Raw genomic sequence first — 11,232 nt, forward strand, 5'->3', positions numbered from 1 at the left:
TTGAAGTTTGGATAGTGCTTTATAGTCATTTGTAAATGTTTTGAACTCATCTGGCTTCTTAATAATTTAATAAAAAATTAACAAGCCATGTAATAATTTGAAAACCACTAGGGACCACTTATAAAAAAATAATTCCTTTTTTACTTAAAGGAATTTAGGATTTATGTCTGTCAAGTCATTTGTTCTGGCATAAGTCACCATTTTGATATATCTTCCTGTGACTTTAAAGTCTGTCAGCTAGTTAGATACATTTTTGCACTGCTAGTGTTTGCTGCTTGAATTAGTCAGTTTATCATATAAACACATGCAGTGCCTTTCAAACTTTTAATTACACTGTTCATTTTGTGCATTAGTAAGAGAATCTTTTATATTGAATTATCCTGGGAAAAAACAAAAATGTTTGTATTTTCTCATGCACTTTCTTTCATTTCCTTATCACGTTTAGATTCTTCAAGATCACAAGCACCATCTTTGACATGTAAGTAACTTTCATATTATTTGTATTACTTATTATTATTATTATTATTATTATTTTTGAAAAGTGATGGTCTTTGGGGCATCCTTTTTTTTTTATTGGTATTAAGTATATATATTTATTTAGGCACAGGAGGCAATGATCTATTTTAAAATTTAACATTTATTTAATTTTCATCTTTTATGCTAACAATAATGCCAACAGTGTTCTCTTCACTTGACCCACAACTCTGACAGTTTTGGTCCTCTGCTCTCCTCACAATTGGCTGATTTCCATCTGAGCTGCTACTGTCAACTGCATTAAACTGATTTTACATTGCCTTGTTATTCTAATCTTTATCTGCGTTTTGGACTCCAAACATTCACACCTGCTGTTAGTAACCAGAGCTCACAAGAGTGTAAGGCGTGTAGTTCAATAAAGTGATCGATGTGTTCACTAGCTGATTTCAGTAAACCGGTAACTTATCAAATCCATATTTTATAGGAAGTACATTACTGATAAAAGTGGTAATAAACACGGTAACCAATAAAAATTAAAATTTCCTGTTATAAAAAAAAATACTGCTGTGAGCTCGGTTTTCTAACACCAGGTGTGAACACCTACAGTCTTTAAGTGCTGGTAAAGATTTAAAAATAAAAGCATTCAATAACATAACATAACATTAAACACTAAATTAGTTTGATGGTGTTGACTGCAGCAGCTCAATGTTAATCAGCTGATGGTGATGGAAGCAGATGAGCGTTTTTCATCATGGTTGTTAGTGATGTGTTGGTCAAAACGAAACGGCTCTTTGAAGTGAACGACACAAGCGTGTTTTTTCTCTCTCTCTCACCCTCTCTCTCGCGCACTTTTTTTCCGCTTCACTCTGCACGCGAGCCTTGTGCTTTGCGCTGGGAAGAGGGGGGAGGGGCGGTTGTTACACACGCAGTAGCACAGTAACAGAGCAGGAGGGAGAGAGAGAGAAAGAGAGCCAGGGACAACAACGTCACATTACAAAGGTATAGTAATCATCCACAACTATTTTCAATTGCGGATGATAAAGGATTCAGAAAGTTTATTCATGCAGGCCCATATGACAGAGAATGTGCATCTTCTGTTTGTTTTCATATTATAATTTATATTTAATTGTGTTGTGGTTTGCAGTGTTTTGTGTTGTTTCACTTTAAATTTGTTTAAAAGGAAAAAGCTGAAAATTTAAATAGTTAAAAGTTGAAATGTAAATAGTTGTTTTTTTTGTATTATATGATTTATTTATTACATTTTATGTGGAGAGAATAAATAAAAGTATATTTACGGTGGCTGCTAGAGACAAAACTCCATAGCACGTACAAACTCCAAAGCACGTACAAAACACAACAGAAGTGCTCCAGGATGCTAGGCACAGTGTTGAGATTTTGTTACCTAGTGGCTACACAAGCCAGGAAGTACCAACGACCGGATTTGGTGTGTGGTAGTAACAGGTAAATGAACAGCTTTTGGAATTTTTTATGAATATATATGAGTGCTTGTGTATAAATACACAAAAAATACACATATGATTTCAATTGTGTAAATTAAGTGATCTAGATAGCTCTGTTTTGGAAGTTCAGTTGACGCTAGAAATGGGTTTTGGAGTTTGTACATGCTTTGTCTCTAGGGGCCACCATATATATTTATATATAAACATATATAAATAAAACCACGTTTCTTTTTTTACATTAGTAATTCCTTTTGTTCATAATTTTATATTGTTGTTAATAATAAATTAATTAAAGCAACAAAACAACCTGAAGAGCCGGTTGGGAGCCGAAAGAGCCGGCTTTCTAAAAAGAGACGAAAATCCCATCACTAGTTGTGTAATATGCTGGTATTGATATGATCAAAAATGAACTGAGTTGTTTCGTATTCTATAGAAATTGTACATCTAATTAATAACAAGGCTTTCTGCTGATGTTATTAATTAAAAATGTATTGTTTTATTTTTAAGCAACAACTTTTTAGCATGCAATCAGTCCATGCTGTACAGGACAGATTTGTAAACTGTGCATACAAAAATAGACTATTTTACAAAATTGCTCTTTCAACAAATGTAAATCACAGCAGATTTTTTTTGTTGTAGGTGCACTGTCACAACTAGAAATGTGGGGGGAAGTCCTCAAAGTTGAAGGCAGAACAGGAAAATACATGGAAATAACAATTTTCCTTTAAATGGTAAATGGCCTGCATTTTTATAGCGCTTTTCTAGTCCCTAAGGACCCCAAAGCGCTTCACACTACATTCAGTCATTCACCCATTCACACACACAATCACACACTGGCGATGGCAAGCTACATTGTAGCCACAGCTGCCCTGGGGCGCACTGACAGAGCACATCAGTAAAGGTCGATCTGGATACTTGATAACTGTTGGTATAGGTATGACATGAATTTGAATCTCCATTATCACAGGTTTTAATTGGGAGGGAACATGCAGATATACAGGAGGACTATAAACAGCAATTCCTATTGCATACAACTGTTTTAGAAAATACCAACAACACTGTTAATTTATCACTTGCTGGTCTATAGACTTTACAGTGTGGATGGATGGAAAATCCATCTGGCTCCACTCTGGCTGAATTGGTGCTACAAACAACTCTGCGCTCGGCTTTCCTGGCTGTGTGTGGATTTATACTTACACATCCAAATTTTGACCCTATTTTTCTTCCTTTCAGCTGATTGGTCAATTTCATGTCAATCACCAATTAAACAATCCAATCAGAGAACATCTCCAGAAGTTGATTCTGTTCATCTGGACGTAGCATTTTCAGTGGGAGAAAATGCTGCAAGCGCTACGTCCAGATGAACATAATCAACTTTTGGAGATTTACTTACCTGGATGATTGAGCATGCATCAAGACAATCAGAGAACAGATAGGTTTGGCTGTTGGAGGGCTGCATTACGGAGCTTCAGGTCCTGGAAGAATAAATTCCCTTTTACATACCAGACCAGCATTTTTCTTCATTAGCACGAAGGAAAACAGTCTGTGCGTGTCAGAGTTCTGTGGTTTTTGTGTCACAGGGCTTATAATATGTGTAAAAATCTGGCCAGGGACCATCACATCACACTGCTATCATATTTTTCTGTTGCTATCATGTTTCTTTTCTGAGATGTTGTTACTTTTATGACAGATGTAACGAGAAATCTTCCAGAAAGTTAAATTTTTTATTCTAATCAAATATTTGATTCTGATAACAGATAAAGATTTTTTTTTTTACTTTTGTTCTGCTATTTCATAGTTTATACAAATTTTGGCCAATTCCTATTTATTTTAACCCTTTAGCCCCCAAAAAGTCGCCAGCGACAGGTTTTTCCAAACCTGTCTCGTCAAACCTGAGCTCTGCCAGGGGCCCAACACGCCTGGACTTTTAGAAGAAAAGAGATGTCCGAAAATAAACCACAGGGTCAAATACTTAATTTTGTTCAGTGTTTTAGAGTTAATAATTTGAATTGACTAATTTAAATATTTTATTCATGTACATTTTGATTGCCTTTAGTAAAAATGGCAAAATTTCAATTTCTTTTTTCTTTCTGTTATTAATCCTTGATTACATTCATATAGTATACAGTAGAGGAAAAAACCTACCAGACCTACCAGTTATCCTGCGTAACATTATTGGGGATAACGGGTTAAGGAAGCGCAATTAATTTTTTTAGTTTAGCTTGTGTTTACTACCATTTTTTTTTTTATCACCACACAGTAAACATTAAGTAATATGTAAAGTGTCCATTTATCCTCCATTCCGGTCCATTATCTTAAGCTTAGGCTGCTGCCCCTCGACCCAATCCGGTACTAAGTAGAGAGGCCCAGACTTTGCTCTCTCCAGGCACTTGGCCCAGCTCTTCCGGGGGAATCCCAAGGCATTCCCAGGCCAGCCGAAAAACATAGTCCCTCCAGCATGTCCTGGGTGTTCTGGGTCTCTTCCTGGTGGGACGTGCCCAAAACACCTCACCAGGGATGCATCCTAACCAGATGCCAGTATCTAATCTGTCCTTTTTGTATGTTCCCCTCAGGTTGCCATGGTAGCAGATACAGGGGAAACAAGTGTAGACGATGCCACAAGAAGGATGATGAAATTCCTCATATCACCTGAGCTGGCTGTGGAGTACAACATGCTTGGCCGACATGGGGAAAAAAAGTTCAGAGATTTGCGTCTTTTTAATGTTGTGTATGGTAAGTTAGTTTCACTTGAGACATTTGAACTTTAGAAAACTAAACTTTTTTAATAAAGTGTTTGAAAGTGTAACTGAGATTGGTTATCATGCAATTTGTATATATTTTTTGAGGCAATAAAGTGAAATAAACATTGTTCTTTGAAAATCATCACCAAATGAAGTAAGCTAAGATTAACTTTACTTTGGCTTGCCCGTTTTTCTTCTTCTTCATTTGCAGAGGCACTGAAGAATTATTTAACATCAAAAGTCAACTTGCAAGAAGCAGAGAAGGCTCTGTCCAAGTGGTTCAGTGGAGCTAAAGACAGAGGAGGACCGAGGGCTGCAAGGGTACAAAATAGACTTGCGGCTCTGTAAAAAAACAAACCCTGCTGATTCAAGATAAGCTTTTGAGTTTTCCATCTGACTTTTTCCCCATGTTGCTACAGTTCCAAATATCTAAGGAATTTTGCTGTAGTTTGACATTTCTAGTTTTTAAACGTTTACGCACTTTGGAATACAGTTATGTAAAATCACAGTTGTTGGACAAAATAAATGTGAAAAATGTTGTTTTGTGTACCCTCGTGATTTTTGAAATGGTTTTATTTACAAACTAGATTTTGTTTGCGGTCAGCTTTAATATATTTGGTGTCTTTGTGTCACAGAACCCGTATTAGCCGTCTGAAAAATTGATTTTGTGACTGTTTTACTACATGGGGCCCACTCAGTGCCAGAACTTAGTCAATTCAAACTAGAAATAAGATGCAAATACAGAACCCACTGCTAATGCCATTCCAACTTTTTAGCTCATGTTTTCCTCATGTTGTACCCACTAAGAACTTGAAAAATGGGGCCTAGGTGGGTTTCAGTGTACTTTGCCCAGTTGGGGTCCATTTAGTTCCCAGATTTTACCTATATAACACCGAGATGGGCTTATAAAATGGGGCCATTATGGAACCCGCGGACAATCCCACTTAAAACCCACTTTTTAGCCTATGTGGTACTCACATGGTACCCACAAAACAACTTGAAAGGTGGGGCCTGGGTGGGTTTCTTTGTACTTTGCCCAGTTGGGGCCCATTTAGTTCCCAGATTTTACCAATATAACACCGAGATGGGCTTATAAAATGGGGCCATTGTGGAACCTGCGGACAATCCCACTTAAAACCCACTTTTTAGCCTATGTGGTGCCTACATGGTACCCACAAAAACTTGAAAGATGGGGCCCAGGTGGGTTTCTGTGTACTTTTCCCAGTTGGGGCCCATTTAGTTCCCAGATTTTCCTAACATAACACCTATATGGGCATTTAATATGGGGCCATTACGGAACCCGCGGACAATCCTATATGGGGCCCATTTTTCAGCCCATTTCCAAACCATATGGGCCCCACATATAAATGTTGGCTGGGCATATACCATTACTGACTTTGTCTTCTTTTTTGTCAAAGGATCCCAAAGATCGAAAAGTCAGCCAACCACAGATGAGTTTGATGAAACACCCACAGGTATCCAGCAGACTAACTAGATGGTACCTGTTTTTATTCTTTTGTGGTTTTTAAAAACACAGAAATTAAAAAAAGGATCCTTAACACCTGAGAGAATAATGGAGACTGGGTCTGACATTGATGACCCTAAAGCGGGTACTTCTCACACCTACCGCACACCCTGTTGCGTCTCAGGTACCTGTCTTAATTAAGCCTCTAAGCAAGGTTCACAAAAACCTAAAGAAAATTTACAGAATTTTGATTCTGTGCTATCTCAATTTGGAACAGGAACTAAAACAAAGGAAACTGAATCTGACACTGATGGCATTAAAATTAGTGATGGGTCGTTCGCGAACGAAATGGCTCTTAGAGCCGACTCTTTGACGTGAACGACGCGAGCCGTCACGTGGGTTTTTTTTCTCCCCCCTTTCTCTCACCCTCTCTCTCGCACTTTTTTCCGCTTCACTCTAGTGATGGGATTTCCGGCTCTTTTTAGAGATCCGGCTCTTTCGGCTCGGCTCACTAAAAAGAGCCGGCTCTTTCGGCTCCCAACCGGCTCTTCAGGTTGTTTTGTTGCTTTAATTAATTTATTATTCACAATAATATAAAATTATGCACAAAAGGAATTACTAACGTAAAAAAGTGGTTTTATTTATATATGTTTATATATAAATATATATGCGGTGGCCCCTAGAGACAAAACACGTACAAACTCCAAAACACATTTCTAGCATGAACTGAACTTCCAAAGCAGAGCTACTAGATCACTTAAATTACACAATTGAAAGCATGTGTGTATTGTTTGTGTATTTATACACAGGCACTCAAATATATTCAAATAATTTAAAAAAAAGTTCATCTACCTGTTACTATCACACACCAAATCCGGTCGTTGGTACTTGCTGGATTGTGTAGCCACAAGATAACAAAAGCTCAACACTGCGCCCGGCATCCTGGAGCACTTCTGTTGTGTTTTGTACGTGTTTTGAGTTTTTATGTGCTTCTGAGTTTTTACGTGCTTCGGAGTTTGTACGTGTTTTTACATGTTTTGGAGTTTTTACGTGTTTTGGAGTTTGTACGTGTTTTTACGTGTTTTGGAGTTTGTACGTGCTTTGGAGTTTGTACGTGTTTTGGAGTTTGTACGTGTTTTGGAGTTTGTACATGCTTCAGAGTTCGTACGTGATTTGAAGTTTGTATGTGCTTTGTCTCTAGGGACCACTGTAAATATACTTTTATTTATTCACGCCACATAAAATGTAATAAATAAATCATAATACAAAAATCAACTATTCACATTTCAACTTTTAACTATTTAAATTTTCAGCTGTTTCCTTTTACAAATTTAAAGTGAAAACAACACAAAACACTGAAAAACACAATTAAATATAAATTATAATATGAAAACAAAAAGAACATGCACATTCTCTGTCATATGGGCCCGCATGAATCCGCACTTTCTGAATCCTTTATCATCTGCAACCGAAAATAGTTGTGGATGATTACTATACCTTTCTAATGTGAAGTTGTTGTCCCTGGCTCTCTTTCTCTCTCTCTCCTTCTGGCTCTGTTCCTGTGCTACTGAGTGTAACTACCGCCCCTCCCCCCTCTGCCCAGCGTAAGTTTTTGCCCCCCTTTCTTTTTCTAAACCTGCTTTTACAAATTGGATAGAATTAAACCAAACAGGAGCACAGAGAGTATAGAAGTTCTTTTTTTGGGTATATTTATGAAGTTAATTACTGAACTTCAATAACTTAGTGAAACTTAAAAGAGTGTGTTTAATATATAAAGTCTTACACTCCCTTGCTCCACCACCACTAAAGCAGTTCATTAGGCATAAAGAAAGCTCAGACAGGACCACTCAAGCTACAATCCAAGGAGACTTGTTTATACCCTACAGACGGACAGCATTTGGGCAGAACGTCCTTTCTGTCCAGGGTGGCCATCTGTGGAACAGTCTTCCTCAACCCATTAGAGAATGCTCGACATTCAATTTGTTTAAGGCAAAGGTTAAAAACTGGTTATGGACAAATCAAGTGTGTGATCATGTATGAGTTGTATAGTTTTAATGTTTTATTTGGGAACAGAATGGTGTGTATGAGTAAGTTTGGTGATGGAGTTTTTATTATGAATGAATGATGAATTTTTATGAATTATTATGTCTATTTTTCTATGTTTAAGGACAACAGATGGAAATTAGCCTTTGGCTATAATCTGGCATGTTTACATTCATGTAATTTTTTTTACATTTATGTTCATTAACATGCACTGTCCTAAATAAATAAATAAATTGTATTATTTCAGTTGTGCAAACCTGAAAACTTTTTGATTGGTATCTAGAGCAGATTTTCAATAATCCACAAGAAAAACATAATTTCTGTAATGGTAACTGGATGTACTGAATGTACTTTAGAACTTTTTTAGATTGATCATTTTGAGTATCACCTACTAAAGAGCCTGGCAGCACTGTCGTTGCCTGTATTGTGTAACCTTCTTTGTACCCTTGTGTGCTTATAATTGTTAGCTTTTCTATTGCTGCTAGCGGCTTGCCTACCATTTTATTTTCAAGCCACGTCAGTTCAGTTAGCACTAATTCTCTAACCGTGATTGGGTAAAATTGTTTGCTTCAAACTTTGTGTTTTTTTTTTCCTTCAAGAGCTCTGGTTGTATCAGCAGAAAAACAAACAAACACACAGAACAGGACACAGAACAGAAACAATTTTTTTTAATTTACAAATATGTACAGGTGCTAAACTGCTAGCAGTCTACAGGGAGAAAACAATGCCACTTTCAAGTGTCTCTATTAGGATTAATCTCAACTGTTAAAGCTGACTGACAACTGATCCAGCTGTGATCGGCTACCTCACTTGTCAGAAAGGGATGTTTCCTTACATTTTCTTGTATCTATCCTCCATCCTATTTGGGAGGTACTAAGAAGCAACAAAAAGATGCAAATGATAGAAAAGTGTAGGCAGTTTCAGGGAACTAGGATGTATCCACAGATAACTGTGATAAAGCACCTAATGTATAATTTGCCAATTCACTGACAGATTTCTTTTATTAATATTCTGAAAATTCATGATTTAACTAGACTCTCAACAGCTAAGAGGAAACAATTCAAAATTTGAAAGTGATTACCATAAAACCACAGTTTCTACCCTTTTCGTTTGTCTTAATTTATCTTAAATTAATTATTAAAACCGTATTAAGTCACTTTCTTTTCTATTTTAGGAACATCAAAGAAGAGGACTTGGACATCAGCTGAGGTGCATGCTGTGGAAAAGACACTAATGTCCTTCATTGAGTCCGGTAAAGTACCAGGAAAGTCAGAGTGTGTTCCCTGTATTGAGGCTTCACCGAAAGCACTTAAAAATAGAAGCTGGACAGCGGTAAAGTTCTACGTAAAAAAATGAATCACTGCAATGCAGCATAGAGCTGCAAAAAGAGTTTAACAGCCTGAACTTGTTCTTAATTGTTTATTTATGCTTTGTCTGCCCGTTTGCATTTATTTTTACATTTTGTGCTGGACCAATGTTTTTGGAGGTCAAGAAAAAAGTTAGGAAAAAATGCAATTCATGTTACTGTTTTAATTATGTTTTGAAAAGAAAAAAGGCATTCCCATACTGATATATCTAAAATTGGTTATCAGTGAGTACTGATAACCAATTTTATCTCGGAGTCAGCCAATTTTAAATCTCTTAAAATACCACATCTTGAAAATGCAGTAAAAAATGTTTTTAGCTCATCTGGATGAAGGACTGATGAGCTCATGTCATGGCAAGACATCCGTTGTCAATCCATCCAGTCACCATTCACAAGAATTGCTATTCCTACAGTACTGCTCAAAATTAAAACATTTTGACCAGCACAATTTATGACCATCAAATATAAACATAATGATCACCTAATGGGGCTTCAACAAAACTGTGCTTGAGGCCAAGATCACATTTGTGATTCTCAATGGATTTTAATTCTTATTAGTGGAAATATAGCCAATCATTGACACAGAAATTTATTGCTTTCTTCTGCACTTAAATTTAACTGTGAAATGTGATGGATCATGAGCTGGATGAGCTACAAGTTCAAACAATCTGATATGTGATGTTTGCTGGGCGTAAGGGGCTGATTGTCTTTTCAAAGGCTGAAATAAATGTTACATGAATGCATAAGCTCAGTTTCTCTGCCCATTTTGTACAGTAGGTGACTTTTTTTAACCATCAAATGTGGTTTGGAAACATTGAATGTGGTGGTTTCAGTAAAAATGTTGTTTTCCATTTTCTGTTAAAGCAGATCTGGTTCTTCATATGTGATGAAAATTAACTGATAAACTGAATTGATTTAAAATTATTTTATTTGCATATGTTCAATCTTACAAAGTAAAACACTATACAAAATGTTACCTTTTGCTCAGCTTTTACAACATTATTAAATTTCATAAATAGTGTTTGTGTAATTTCATAATATTTTAGAATCAGATTTTTTTAAAATATATGTAATCTGATAGTAAGGTTTCTACCCAACACAGGTTAAATTTCATGGTTCAGTGTTGTTGACTGTATGCTCATAGACATTTGATTGGTCCCAACTGTGAATTACACACAATATAACTGGTCCCCATTAAAACAAAAATTCAGGTTTAAAATTTGAGAGTTTGACTTTTCAAGTTTAGATGAATTTCTTATGAATTTAGGAGTGAAAATCGTGTCTTTACACCCTTTGGAAAGGGTGGATCTCATCAGGCACCTGTCACGCAGTGGACCCCACGATGTAGGTAAAACGAGTATGTGTGTGTGTGTTCCAGATTTAACAGCAATTTTTCTATAAAGGACTTCTGCAGGGTGTTCAGTTTTACAGCATGTGTTTGTATGTGTGTGTTTGTTCGCATCTATAAACAGAAAAACAACATAGACACACACTCTTTTTGTGCCTCACTAATGAAAGTCTTGTGACTAAATATTACATAATTAAGAGGATCCAAACAGGAATGTGCAGGATGTTGTTAAAGTAGCTGTCTTGTTAATTGGCTAGATCCACATTCCACACAAGCAGTAATTACAACACACATACAGCCAAAAATATTTGTGCCAAAGCTTCCATGCAACATAC

The 11,232-nt window shown here is 36.5% G+C and overlaps 1 long non-coding RNA gene across 1 annotated transcript; it reads left to right on the forward strand.

The window, feature by feature from the left end:
- Nucleotides 1-235: 235 nt before the first annotated feature.
- LOC146646440 (uncharacterized) lies at nt 236-5,011 on the forward strand. Its single transcript, XR_014908900.1, has 3 exons — nt 236-478; nt 4,508-4,667; nt 4,887-5,011. It is a non-coding gene; the product is annotated as an uncharacterized LOC146646440 (long non-coding RNA).
- The last annotated feature ends 6,221 nt before the right edge of the window (nt 5,012-11,232 follow it).

The sequence above is a fragment of the Rhamphochromis longiceps genome, linkage group LG19 (assembly GCF_057381845.1).
Source record: "Rhamphochromis longiceps isolate RC_006_pf linkage group LG19, R_longiceps_female_GT1.1, whole genome shotgun sequence".
NCBI classification, from domain to species: domain Eukaryota; kingdom Metazoa; phylum Chordata; class Actinopteri; order Cichliformes; family Cichlidae; genus Rhamphochromis; species Rhamphochromis longiceps.